This window comes from Peromyscus maniculatus, chromosome 1 (genome assembly GCF_049852395.1).
Source record: "Peromyscus maniculatus bairdii isolate BWxNUB_F1_BW_parent chromosome 1, HU_Pman_BW_mat_3.1, whole genome shotgun sequence".
NCBI lineage: Eukaryota > Metazoa > Chordata > Mammalia > Rodentia > Cricetidae > Peromyscus > Peromyscus maniculatus.
Window position 1 is genome coordinate 136,414,274 of NC_134852.1, and position 12,769 is coordinate 136,427,042.

General features: G+C 48.4%; 1 non-coding gene across 1 annotated transcript; it reads left to right on the forward strand.

Annotated features, from left to right (window-relative positions):
* The first annotated feature begins 290 nt into the window (after positions 1-290).
* Positions 291-357, forward strand: LOC121827032 (small nucleolar RNA SNORD2). Its single transcript, XR_006069178.1, has one exon. It is a non-coding gene; the product is annotated as a small nucleolar RNA SNORD2 (small nucleolar RNA).
* The last annotated feature ends 12,412 nt before the right edge of the window (positions 358-12,769 follow it).

The window sequence follows — 12,769 nt, forward strand, 5'->3', positions numbered from 1 at the left end:
TCATTTGTTCCTTGGTTTGCTGTGTGCGTCAGTTTTTTGTCAAGATCAAGTTCTGTGTAACATGGCGGAGTCAGGATGCTTGGTTCTTGCTGGCCAATTAGTTTATCCAATCAATGAGCTCCAGGTTCAGTAAGAGACCCTGCCTTAGAGAACTAAGGTGGAGAAGCAATTGAGGAACTGATGTCAACCTGTAGCCTACACGCTCATGTGTAGCTACACACAAACACACACACACACACACACACACACACACACACACACACACACACACAAATTAAAAGAAAAAGATCATGTGAAATGATGGCAATCATCTTTCAGGACTGACCTGAAATGAAGAGATACTCTTGCTGATCACTTACTTGGAAAGAAAAAAAAAAAAAAAAAGATGACACTGCCTCCCTAAAATAAGAGTTCCCATTGTCTGCTGTAAGCTAGATGATGTAGATGACCCTGGGACACCTCAGAGGTGTCACCCCCTCTGGGATGTGGTCCCTAAACTTAGAACCTTAGCACATCTCATAGATATAAATGTTAAGTTTGTTACCTTCATTTTGTTTTAGTTTGTTTTAGAGACAGGGTTTCTCTGTGTAGCCCTGGCTGTCCTGGAACTCTCTGTAGATGAGGCTGGCCTTGAAGATTCACTTGCCCCTGCTTCCTGGGTGCTGAGATTAAAGACCTGTGCCACCACCACCCGGCGTTACCTTTGTCTTTATCACTTTATCTGAAGGGATTTTAAATCATCAAAACCTAGCCGGGCGGTGGTGGTGGTGGTGGTGGTGGTGGTGGTGGTGGTGGTGGTGCACGCCTTTAATCCCAGCACTCGGGAGGCAGAGCCAGGTGGATCGCTGTGAGTTCGAGGCCAGCCTGGGCTACCAAGTGAGCTCCAGGAAAGGCGCAAAACTACGCAGAGAAACCCTGTCTCAAAAAAAACAAAAAACAAAAAACAAAAAAACAAACAAACAAACAAAAAAACATCAAAACCTGCTACCTTTATAAGTAATTCTTAATTATTTATTTTTATTTTCTGTACATTGGTGTTTTGCCTGCATGTGTATCTGTGTGAGGGTGTCAGGTCCCCTGGAACTGGAGTTACAGACAGTTGTGAGCTGACATGTGGGTACTTCGAATTGAACCTGGGTTCTCTGGAAGAGCAGCCAGTGCTCTTAACCACTGAGACATCTTTCCAGCCCACACAGGTGATTTTTTAAGGCCAATTCCTGTCTGACCTGTAACTCACTAGACTAGTCTAGTAAGAGACTAGTAAGAGACCCACCTTGCTTATCCTTCCAGAGTGCTGAGATCAAAGGAATGCATGTGCCACCACACCCACGTGATAATTTTATAAGTATGGATGTGAGAGGGGTGGATGGGAAGTGGGGATACAGAAAGAGAGGAGGGAGGGGAAACTGTGGCCGATATGTAAAGTAAAAGAAAAATTTTAATAAAATAAAATAAATTCAAAAAATCATGACCAAAAGCAAAAAAAAAAAGTAAAGTGTTTACAACACAAACTAAATGGAGCCCCAAGGGTGAAGTTAAGGTATCTAATAACGTTCTCATCCTTGTCGCACTCTCAGGGGAAGGCACGTGCAATCCCCACTGCCTTTTCCTAACAGCTGGTGTCTGTTGATGTCGGGTAGTGTCAGCTTCCACGAGTTCCTTGCAAGGAAGTCAGACCTTGGGGCGCAGCTTTCGATTTATCTCCCTTTTTCTTTTCTTCCTTGAAGTAGAAAACGTGCTCACATTTGAACCTTGGTGTTTCCTTGCTCTGGAACAACAGACGACAGACAGACAGACTCTGGGGCAGCCAGGCAAATGGGGTTTGAAGCCAGCTTCCACTGTGGCGCTAGATAACGGGTACCTGCAGAGGGCTCATTTTCTCAACTGTAAAACAGGTCTGTGCAGAGCTTTAAGAAGATAAAGGCCTCAGAGCAGATTCTCCATAGATGTGTCCTGTTTGTCCCCACCCCACCTCTAACAGGAGGGAACTGCACTTTGTTGAATGGGCTGGAGGTAGGAAGTACCCCCCAATGCAGTAAAGAAAGCAGGTTAGTGCTCAGAGGAAATCTAGCTGGGATGTAGATGATGTGGGATTAGCCCGATACTGCAGATGGAGAAAGTGAGGTAAGGGAGGTAAATTGCTTGCTGAAGGTCACTCACACAGCTACAGTGTTGAATCTTCCTGACTCTGGGCCTCTCCATCATGGGCTGTGCCCCCTGTGAATCTGGGCGACTCTGCAGCCTCCCACAGCCACCTACACTACTAGGTTCTACATACCCTCACACTTTTCATACTGCCCTGGCATGACTCACCGTCTGCCTCCCCACGAGGGCCTCAGTTCGCGTCTTACTCGAGGCTTTTCTTGGTTCCCACCCCTCCCCCACCTGGGGGGTGGGAGCAGCTTCTCACACCTGCAGCTCCGTTTAGGACTGAGCGCAGAGGCGGTGGCGGGCGGGGCTCCTGCAGGAGGCCAGAGGTCTGGTCCCAAAGTGGCAGCAAGGGGTAAGGGGCACACTGTCCCTGCAGTACCCTAGCTCCCCTCATCCTGGGAGACAGCAGACAGCCTCTAAAAACCTATCAGCTGAGAACCAGTACCGGCTTCATGGAAAGATCCTGCCTCAAAAAAAAAAAAAAAAAAAAAAAAAAAGTGAGCCGGGCTGTGGGGGTGCACGCCAGAGGCAGGAATCTCTGAGTTCAAGGCCAGCTTGGTCTATAGAGTGAGTTCCAGGACAGCCAGAGAGCTACACAGAGAAACCTTGTCTCAAAAAACAAAAGACAAAGGAAAAAAAAAAAAAAAAGCAAATTCTTAGGTAATCTACAAAATGCTACTTATGCAATCCGTAAAATGCCCTTATCCGCAGGTTACATTCCAAGAGGGCCAAAGGCTAATTGAAACCCTGTATCCTGCCGAGACCAAACCATGCCACACTTCATCTGCAAACTGAGCCAGTTACTAAGTGATTTTCAGGAGCCATCCTGTCCTCGGTTAGACAAAGGGACAACCCGTGTCTTAGACAGGGCAGGGCAGCATCATTACACGACTCAGAATGGCATCCATTTAAAAATTGAGTTGTTTCTAGAATTTTCTATTTAATGTTCCCGCATCAAATTTGCCACAGGTAACTTTAAATGACAGACTATAAATGGCAGGCGAGGGGGAAGTGAGTATAAAGTGAAAACTGCTGGATACAAACGGTCAGAGTGATACCATGTATGTACAGAAGGGTGGGGAACAAGCACGCATGTGCATTTGCTTCTATAGTCATAGAAAAATCTATATTTTTGTCTTTTTGTTTTGTTATTGTTATATAAAACAGGATGTATGTAGTCCAAGCTGGTCTCAAACTCACAATCATTCTGCCTCAGCACCCTGAGTATTGAGATTGCAGGCATGAGTCAACATACCTGGGTGACTATAAACCATTTTTAACATTTGTTTATTTATTTACTTTATTGAGAGAGAGTGTATGTGCTTACACATGCCACAGCAAGAGTGTGGACATCAGAGGACAGTTTTCAGGAGCTGGGTCTCTCCTTCTACCATGTGGGAGTTGAGGCATCAAACTGAGGTCATCGGACATGGCGGCAAGCATCTTTGTCCAATGAGCCATCTCACTGGACAATTACTTGATAATTAATAACATCAACTGTGCTTGGGACAAGGACTTGGTTGTTAGGGATGAAATGGGAGGGAATTTTTTTCCCGTGGACATCTGTCCCTCAGAATCCTGGGAGGCTGGTTCTAGGACCCAGAAGATACCAAAGTGTAAAGTGGCCTGGTGTTTACATGTGGTCTACAAAGTCCTCCCGGGTGCCTTAGATCAACTCTGGAATAGTCGTAGCACCTCCTTGTTGTAATAAAGCTTCATGGCCAACTTAATGGGACTTAGAATCACTATGGGAACGGAACACACACACTCCAGCTGCATCTAAGAGGGTGTCTCTAGAAAGGCTTAAGAGAGCAGGGAAGGGAAGATGGATCCTGAATGTGGGTGGCAACATCCTTTGAGCTGGGGTCCCACACTGACTAAAGGAGAAAGTGAGCTGAGCCCCAGCGTGTCCTCCCTGTCTGCTTTCTGACTGTGGAGGCATGTGAGCGTGGCCTCAGACTTCCCCACCATGAAAGACCCACCCTCAAACTGTAGCCAAAACAAGTCCTTCCTTCCTGAAGTTGCTTTTGGCACATATTTTTGTCACAGCAAGGAGAGAACGTAACTAATGCGTTCCTACCAGGAAAACGCCATTAAATAGAAGCCAGGCTGTAGTGCTGAGCAGATGATGCCAATGGCCAGCAAGACTGCACATGCTCAGTACAGAAGCAATTTCTTCTCCAGATAGTTTCTTCTCTTTGTTTGTGTAGACCTCGCTGGCCTGGAACTCATGACTACCAGGCTGGCCTTGAGTTCACAGAGCTGCGCCTGCCTCTGCCTCCAGAGTGGTAGGATTCAAGTCATGCCTCTTCAGATATTTTTAATCCAAGGTTGGCTGCATCCATGCAGGATTCATGGCTAGAGAGCACCCTTTGACACCTTTGGAGCCACAGAAATGCACTGCTCAGTTTATAAAAACATTAAATGTTAATTGAAAATTGAAATGAAAATAAACTAGAACGAACATCCACACCCAAGGCTGCAGGCCACTGGGAGATGGTCCACATCTGTGTGAGCCGGAGGTGAAGGCCCGTGAAGGAACTACCTGTGCTCCAAATGGAAGCCACAGCAGGCAGCCTGTGGTTGCCCTCTCCTTGGCCTGAGTACTTCCTCCTTAGTTACAGAATTCTGTTTGTATTTGAGGTTGCTATGGGGCCAGATTCAGAAACACAATTCCAAGTATCTGTGCAATGATAAGTGGCCCTGACCTCAGCCGTGGCCTCCCTGAATGAAGATTCTTCATATTTCTCTGACAGGCTTCAAGCTGATGGGAAGGGTCCCCCCCTTTCTCCTCCCCCCCCTTTCCTTCTAACGAGAACACAGACTCATACACTGGCTGTCACCTCGTCACCCTGAGGTGGAGCTAAGAACTGGAGCAATGAAGCAGAAAAGCGAAGGACTCTGGGTCCCAGACGCTGTCAAGCTGACTCTCCTCCCTGAAGTTGAGAACAACTATGCTGGAAGGTTCATCACTCATACAGGAGATGCTGCAGGTTTATAGATAGATCATGACGATTTTCTGTAATATAGTATTGAAGTATTTCATTTAACAAAATCAGCATAATAGTTTCCAACACATGAAAATACAGAGAACAAAATACTTTTTTTTTCTTCTCTTTTTTTTTTTTTTTCAGAGCCGAGGACCGAAACCAGGGCCTTGTGCTTGCTAGGAAAGCGCTCTACCACTGAGCTAAATCCCCAACACCCCCCCCCCCAGCCTTTTTTTTTTAATTTTTAAAGACCCAGATGCTTCCCTCCAGTGCACTTTTAATTTAGCTAAGAGATGTAAGCTATTATTTTGTTCCTGCTACTGTAGTGAGATCTCTTGCCTACACTAAAATTTGATTTTAAGGCTGGGGTGTGGCTCGGTAGAAGAGCAAATGCCTAGCAAACAAGGGGACCTGACTTCCACACCCAGCAGCATGAGAAAAAGTTGATAGCAAGATAATGTACTGTAGCCAGGCACAACGACCTCAGCACACCCACAATCCCAACACTTGAGAGGCTGAGGCAGGAGGATCACAAGTTTGAGGCCAGCCTGGGCTACATAGAGACTCTGTCTCAAAAAAAAAATAGTAAGAGTAAAGTAAGCATTTTTCTGTGACCACTTATGCATGCCATAACTATATGCTTATGATCTAGCAAATAATATTAATTTTTAAATCTTTAATTCACATGGAAATTAATTTTAAAAATTAAGTTAATTTTAAAAATTAACTCAGCAGTTAAGAGCACCTGCTGCTCTTCCCGAGAGCAAGAGTTGGGTTCCCAGCAGCCACATCAGGTGTCTCACAACTTCCTGTAACTCCAGCTCCAGAGACCCCAGCACCTCTGGCTTCTGTAGGCATGCATACATGTGCATATGTATATATACACATATACACACATCCCACAAACATAAAAAACTTAAAAATCCATCATAAAATATAACAATCCAGATCCTCTGCAGCCTATAGGGCAGGAATAAAGTGTTTGAAATCACACATTGGATAAGGAGCAGTTAATGTCCATAAAATGTAAATAACTCATAACTCAACAATAACCAAAAGATGACCCAACTTTAAAAGTAAGCAAGCCGGGCGGTGGTGGCGCACGCCTTTAATCCCAGCACTCGGGAGGCAGAGGCAGGCGGATTTCTGTGAGTTCGAGGCCAGCCTGGGCTACCAAGTGAGTCCCAGGAAAGGCGCAAAGCTACACAGAGAAACCCTGTCTCGAAAAATTAAAAAAAAAAAAAAAAAAAAAAAAAAAAAGTAAGCAAAAGATTTGTAGACATATCTCAAAAAAAAAAAAAAAAAAAGCCTACAAATGGCCAACAAAGTGAAAGAGATGTAAGAGATGTTTAATGTTAAGGTCTCAGGAAATGCAAATCCAGACCAAAGATTTCATCCTAAACCTATAAGGACAGCCGCCACCACCACCAGAAACTGCCAGTGTATGACCCGCCAGTTCTATTTCCGGGGGTATGTGCAAAAGAATTAAAGGCAAGGCTTCCAACAGATGTGCACACTCTCCGGATCACAGCACCATCACTTACACAAGCCACACCACATCTGACACTCAAGTGCATAAATGAAACACGCTCTAGACATGGTGTTATTCAGCCTCTGGAAGGAAAACCTGAGCAAGGTGGCCTGTGGCTCAGGAGGCTGAAGCAGGAAGATCACTTGAGCCCACAAGTTCAAGACCAGCCTGGGCTATATACTGTCTCAGAAATGAAAAATAGAATGTCGGGTGATGGCGGCAGTGGAGAGGGGAAGTGGGACATTGATTAAGGGGTACAGAGTTTTCATTTTGCAAGACAAAAGTATTCTGGAGATCAATCTGCCCTTCAGTGAACGTAACCAATGCTACTGAATTTACATATGGTTGAGATGGTAATTTTATGTCCTATGGGAGTTTTTTTTTTTTAAACTACAATTTTTAAAAACCAAGCACTTTAGTAGTCTACCACTTTCACTCTGCTTCATGCGGTACCTTCCCTCACTTCCCCCGTCTGGCCTTGTCCCTCCTGTTAGAGCTGGAAGGCTGTGAAGCTGAGTGCCTGCCTTCTTTTATGATTTAGTTTTAATTAACGTATGTGAGTGTTTTGCCTTCACTTACATCTACGCACATGTGTGCCTGCTAACCTCCAAAGTCAGAAGACGTCAGGAGCCCCTGGAACTGGAGTCAAGAGGGCAGTGAGCCACCCGGTGGGTGCTGAGAATGTCATCCAGGTCCTGGTGAGAGCAGATCCAGATCACTGCTCTTAACTGCCCAGCCATTGCTCCAGCACTAACCTGCCAGTTTTTGTTTTGTTTTGTTTTGTTTTTTCAAGACAGGGTCTATGTAGCCCTGGCTGTCCTGGAACTCGCTCTGTAGACCAGGCTGGCCTCAATCTCACAGAGATCCTTCTGCCTCTGCCTCCCAAATGCTGGGATTAAAGGTGTGTGCCACCACTGCCCGGCTAATCTGGCAGCTTTTGAAAGCAGTTGATTTGTTTGCAGTGGCCGTGTGGAAATTGGACACAGGGCTCTGGTATGCCAGACAAGTGCTGCGCCACTCCAGCTGTATTTGAACAAAGGCAGCCTGAGTTCTTTGGAACTACTTATCCAGCACTATTGGCTGCACACCGACTCTGTGGCAAACTCTGTCTGGCCCCCTGGAGTGCTCCTGGAGAGCAAGCAGTGCACAGTCCAGAGAGACAGAGTCAAGACACCAGCTGCATCATGGAGTCAGGGGCTGCGGGTGGAGCTCAGACACCAAGCACGTCCTTGGCATGTGCAAAGCCCCAGAAGCCAGCACTGACATTGTGAAAATAAGACTAACGTTATAATAACGCCAACCCCGTGGTGTAACAGGACACAGCGGCACTCGGGGAGGGGAAGGATTGTATGAAGGGAGAATTTTCAGTCCAGACCCAAGTGACTGAAGGTGGCCAGAGCCTCAGACAGAGTAGCAAGTGCAAAGGCCAGGAAGCCTAGAGACGTGTCTGAGCTGGCAGGAACTGGGAGGCAGCAAGAGTAATTTTGGGAACAAGTGGGAGGCAGATGGTGGAAACGTTCCCAGCAGCCCCATATGCATGAATCAGATAAGAAGCCATCTATTAGCTACCACGAAGAAGTTGAGGTAGGATTATGAGTTCCGGGGCCACACATTGATGTTCTGGATAGGGAGCTGGGGGGTGGGGGCCAAGTCCAGATTCTATGACAAGAAAAGTATAACAACCAGCTCTTCAGTCCAGGAGTAAAGCTGGCCAGTCACTAAGTCCCCAAAATCTCCGTATTTACCTCAGCATTCACCATATCGGTGAGAAAAAACACCAATCAGTGCGTTCTGACTTCCTTCTCCCCGTGCAGTGGGTGTGCCGAGGCCCAGAGACGGGAGTGGAAAGCAAGGCTGGAGCAGAACAAACATCTGGAGGGTGGAGGGCGAAGCCTGGGGGAAGGGCACCCCAGTGTTGATGGTTCTTGCTTATGTGAGAGAAGCCCCAGTTCCGCAGAGCTAGTGAAACCTGGGTCCCACTCACCTTGTGGGGGTCAATCCCTCTCCCTGACCCTTGAGGAGACTGGAAGTGGGACCTAGTCTGCTCAAAGGAATAACACAGGGGACCAGAGGGAGAGGAGTCACATCGTGCCCATGACCTTGTGGCAGAGCTGGGGGTGTCTGGGCTAGCAACAGCAGCCACTATTCAGTGTGACACCCCCCTCCCCCCCTCATTGGCTGCTTGCTCTTCTCCCATGATCCCCATGCCTGGCCATGCCTCCAGTGCATCTCTGGCTTTAAACAACCCCAGGGGGTTCCTACAGCTTCCACAGGAACTTGGAAGGCCCTGAATGGTCTCCCAGGCTACTGCAACAGTTTGAACACTATAGCCCCTGCCGTCGCTGCTGGGGTCCCAACTGGGCCACTGACTGGCCACGTGGGCGTGGGATAAGTGAACCTACGCTATGTCTGGTGCGTCTGAAACATACTCAGCCACACAAGGGCTCTCGGTTACCCTGACTGGCGGTCACCTAAACCCCAGTCTTTCCGAGCCAGCAAGATGGCTCAGAAGGTAAAGGCACTGGCCACCACCCTTGGCAACCTGAGTCTGAGCCTCACAATCCACAGTAGAAAATGTCCTTCCTACAAGTTGTCCTCCGTCCTCCACACATATACCATGTGCGTTTGAGTACAGCCAACCAATCAATGCAAATTGCTTTTAACATTTCAACCCAGCCCTTCTGATGGGCAGAACATGTGTTAGGGTGTGTGGGTCCTGGGTCCCATTTGCAGCCTGAAATCAGCCAGTCAAATGCAGTACTTCTTCTGCATCTAGCCACAACTTACCACATCTACGGGGGCCTGTACTCAACTTTCACATTATTTGTCTTTAAAGCAACCGCCTTTTGGGGGCTGGAGAGATGGCTCTTGGAGAGTACCAGGTTTGATTCCTAACACCCACGTGGCAGCTCACTCACAGATGTCTGTAACTCCAATCCGGGAAATCCAATGCCCTCTTTTGACCTCCACAGTTACTGTATACACGTGATGCATTTCATACTTGCTGGCAAAAACACTTGAATAAGTAAGAATAATTTTGGGTTTTGGTTTTTTGGGTTTTGGGGTTTTCTTTTTTTTGTTTTGTTTTTGGCTTTTTGAGACAGAGTATCTCTATATAGGCTGTCTTGGAACTTATTATGTAGACCAGGCCTTGAACTCATAGAGATCTGCCTGCCTCTGTCTCCCAAGTGCTAAGAGTGAAGGTCTGTGCCTCCATGCCCAGCAACAAAATATTTTTAAATGTTTTTTATTTAAAAAAAAAAAGTTATAGCATGATCCTGTCTGAATAAATAAACAATAAAAAATGTCAGCCCAGCCCAGACTTTGGCAAAGACCAATTTAATGGAATCAGAATCCTGTGAGGAGGCATCCTGGTTGTGTGGCCGTCAGAAGTCACTCAAATTTTCTGTGTTTCAATGTCCACACTTTCAAAATAGAGTTAATAAGAGTAGCTACCTCACAGGGTTAGAAGATGAGCGCGGGGGACACGTCACAACATGCCACCAAAATAAGTTCACCACAGTGAGGAGGCTGAGGGGAAGGGGTGGGATGGAGCCCAGACCTCTCTCCTGCTCCAAGAACCTCTCTTCTGGCCCCTCCCAGGCCCCCGCTGATCACCCCCCACAAGCTGTCTTCTTCCACCCTCAACTGTTCCCGTCAGGCCCCTTGACTTAATTCTCTGGTGGCCAACATGAGAGGAGGTGGGTTTGATGGGCCCCATCCACAGAGGGAAGAATGCAGATCTGCAGAGGAGGTTGGTGGCAAGACCCCTCTGTCCGCTTTGCTTGGGAGCTAAAGGATGCTGGGCTCCTGCCCCTCCCCCTCCCAGCACCCCCAAGGCATTATCTCCAGGCAGCAGCGGCAGCAGCTGAGCCTCCTGGTATCTCTCTGATCCCCCAGATTTCCGGTTCCCCAAAGACAGCTCAGGATGTGGGGAAGGAGGGGGGCATGGAGAGGAGGAGGAGACCAAGCAAAAGACAGATGTGTGTGTGTGTGTGTGTGTGTGTGTGTGTGTGTGTGTGTGTGTGTGTGTGTGAGAGAGAGAGAGAGAGAGAGAGAGAGAGAGAGAGAGAGAGAGAGAAAACAAAGGAGAGGAAGATGGAGTGACCATTACCAAGTGGTGGAAACACAAGAGGGAAAATGCTTCCCAGGCAGAAGCAGACAGACAGAAAGACAGGGAGAAACAGACAAATACAAGAAAGAACGGACAATAGGTGTGGGAAATACACCCCCGCCATTCCAGTACTGGGGAGGTGGGAGCAGGAGGGTCAAAAGTGGAAGGTCGCCAGGCATGGTGGTGGCCTTCAATCCCAGCACTAAGGGCAGAACAGGCAGATCTCTATGAGTTCAAGGCCAGCGTGGCTTACAGAGAGAGTTTCAAACCAGCCAAGGCTACAGAGCGATGTCTCAAAAAAACAAACAACAAAAAGTTCAAGGTCAGCCGGGCGGTGGTGGCAATGTGCCTTTAATCCCAGCACTTGGATGGCAGAGGCAGGTGGATCTCTGTGAATTCAAGGCCAGCCTGATCTACAGAGTGAGTTCCAGGACAGGCACCAAAACTACACAGAGAAACCACATCTCGAAAAAAACCAATCCCCCAAAAAAAGTTCAAGGTCATCCTGGCCCTCAACTATGATGGTTAAGGACCAGCCTGTGCTTAAACAGTCTCAGAGAGAGAGAGAGAGAGAGAGAGAGAGAGAGAGAGAGAGAGAGAGAGAGAGAGAGAGAGAGAGAGAGAGTCAGAAAGGTGACACACACATACAAAGGGAGGCAGAGGCGGGGACATCAAGAACGAGACAAAACCGAAAGCAGTCTGTGGGAGAGGGAGAGAGGAGGGCTTGGGGTGTGGGGTGCTGCAGGGACCCAGAAAACAGAGAAAATTAGTAAGCTTGCGAGTCTGGTGGGAGAGGGTGAGAAGTGCTTAGCACCTACCAGGTATACGAGGAGGAGGAGGAGGATGGGCCGCCCAGAGGCTCAGCAGGAGGGCAAGAACCCTGCCACCTTCTCCCTCAAGGCACTAGGGACCCCTCAGCCCCCTCCCACCCCCCCCCACCCCGGGGTACTGACGCTCTAAGTACCCACCCCACTGCGCTCACGGGCCTGTGGAAGTCTAGGTCAGTGAGAAGTCCTGTGGGGGAAGCGCAAGGGGGGGGGAGAGTGTGTGGGGGGGGTCCTGGGAGCCACTCCCGGGGACAAGCCAATGAGTGTGGTGGGTGGCAAAGGGCAGATTCAAAGCAAAGATCGGCCCCGAACTATTCCTGGAGGGAGAACCACATCCTGACTAAGCCCGGCTGTCCTCTCTGGGCCTCACTTTTCTCTTGCTGAACAGGAGCATAGAGAAGCCATCCCAGGATGAACAGAATACACACACACAGGGCGCTGCACATGGCATGTGGCGGGTGCCTGAAGCTGGGGCCCTGGCAGCCGCTGATGCTCCCCCAGCATCCTGTCTTTGTGAGTCAAGACGCTTTCATTTACAAACAGCAGACACCCAGCTGAAGCCCCAGGGTGCTGCAGAACCACGTCCAATAGCAGTAACTTCATGGGGGGCCGACCTCCCCTCAGGGTGTATCCAGGCCTCAGTGGAGTTCTCAGGAACCTGCCTCCCTCACCTCCCCATGGGGTCCGTTCCTCAACACTCCCGGCCTGTGTCCCCCTGAGTGGCCTCGGGGAGAAAGAGTGTCTTCCGATGTGTCAGGGAGAACTAGCTGACTGTAGTTAGAGACTCCTCTGCTTTGCCGTGTTTTTTCCTTCACTGACATCTAATGGTCACACAGCTCCTCTTCCTCCACCTCCCCGCCAACTGTGATTCTGTTAATTACCATGGAGATAGCTGTGTGGCCTTAAGAAAACCATTTAAACTCCCGGGCCTGGGTCCTTGTCTACAGAATGGGGCTCCTGTGAGTGCGGTTGTGAGAGGCTCACACACATCTCAGCAGTACAGCACCTGCTTTTCTTCAGATGCCTTCTGATTTCCAGTCCCTTTGAGTTCAGGGTAGAATATATAACATGGGCGAGCCTAGGCTAGTGCCTGGGCTAGGCAGCACATGGGAGTTCTATCAGCTAGTGACTGGTTCAGGGGAGCCAGGTGTCATGA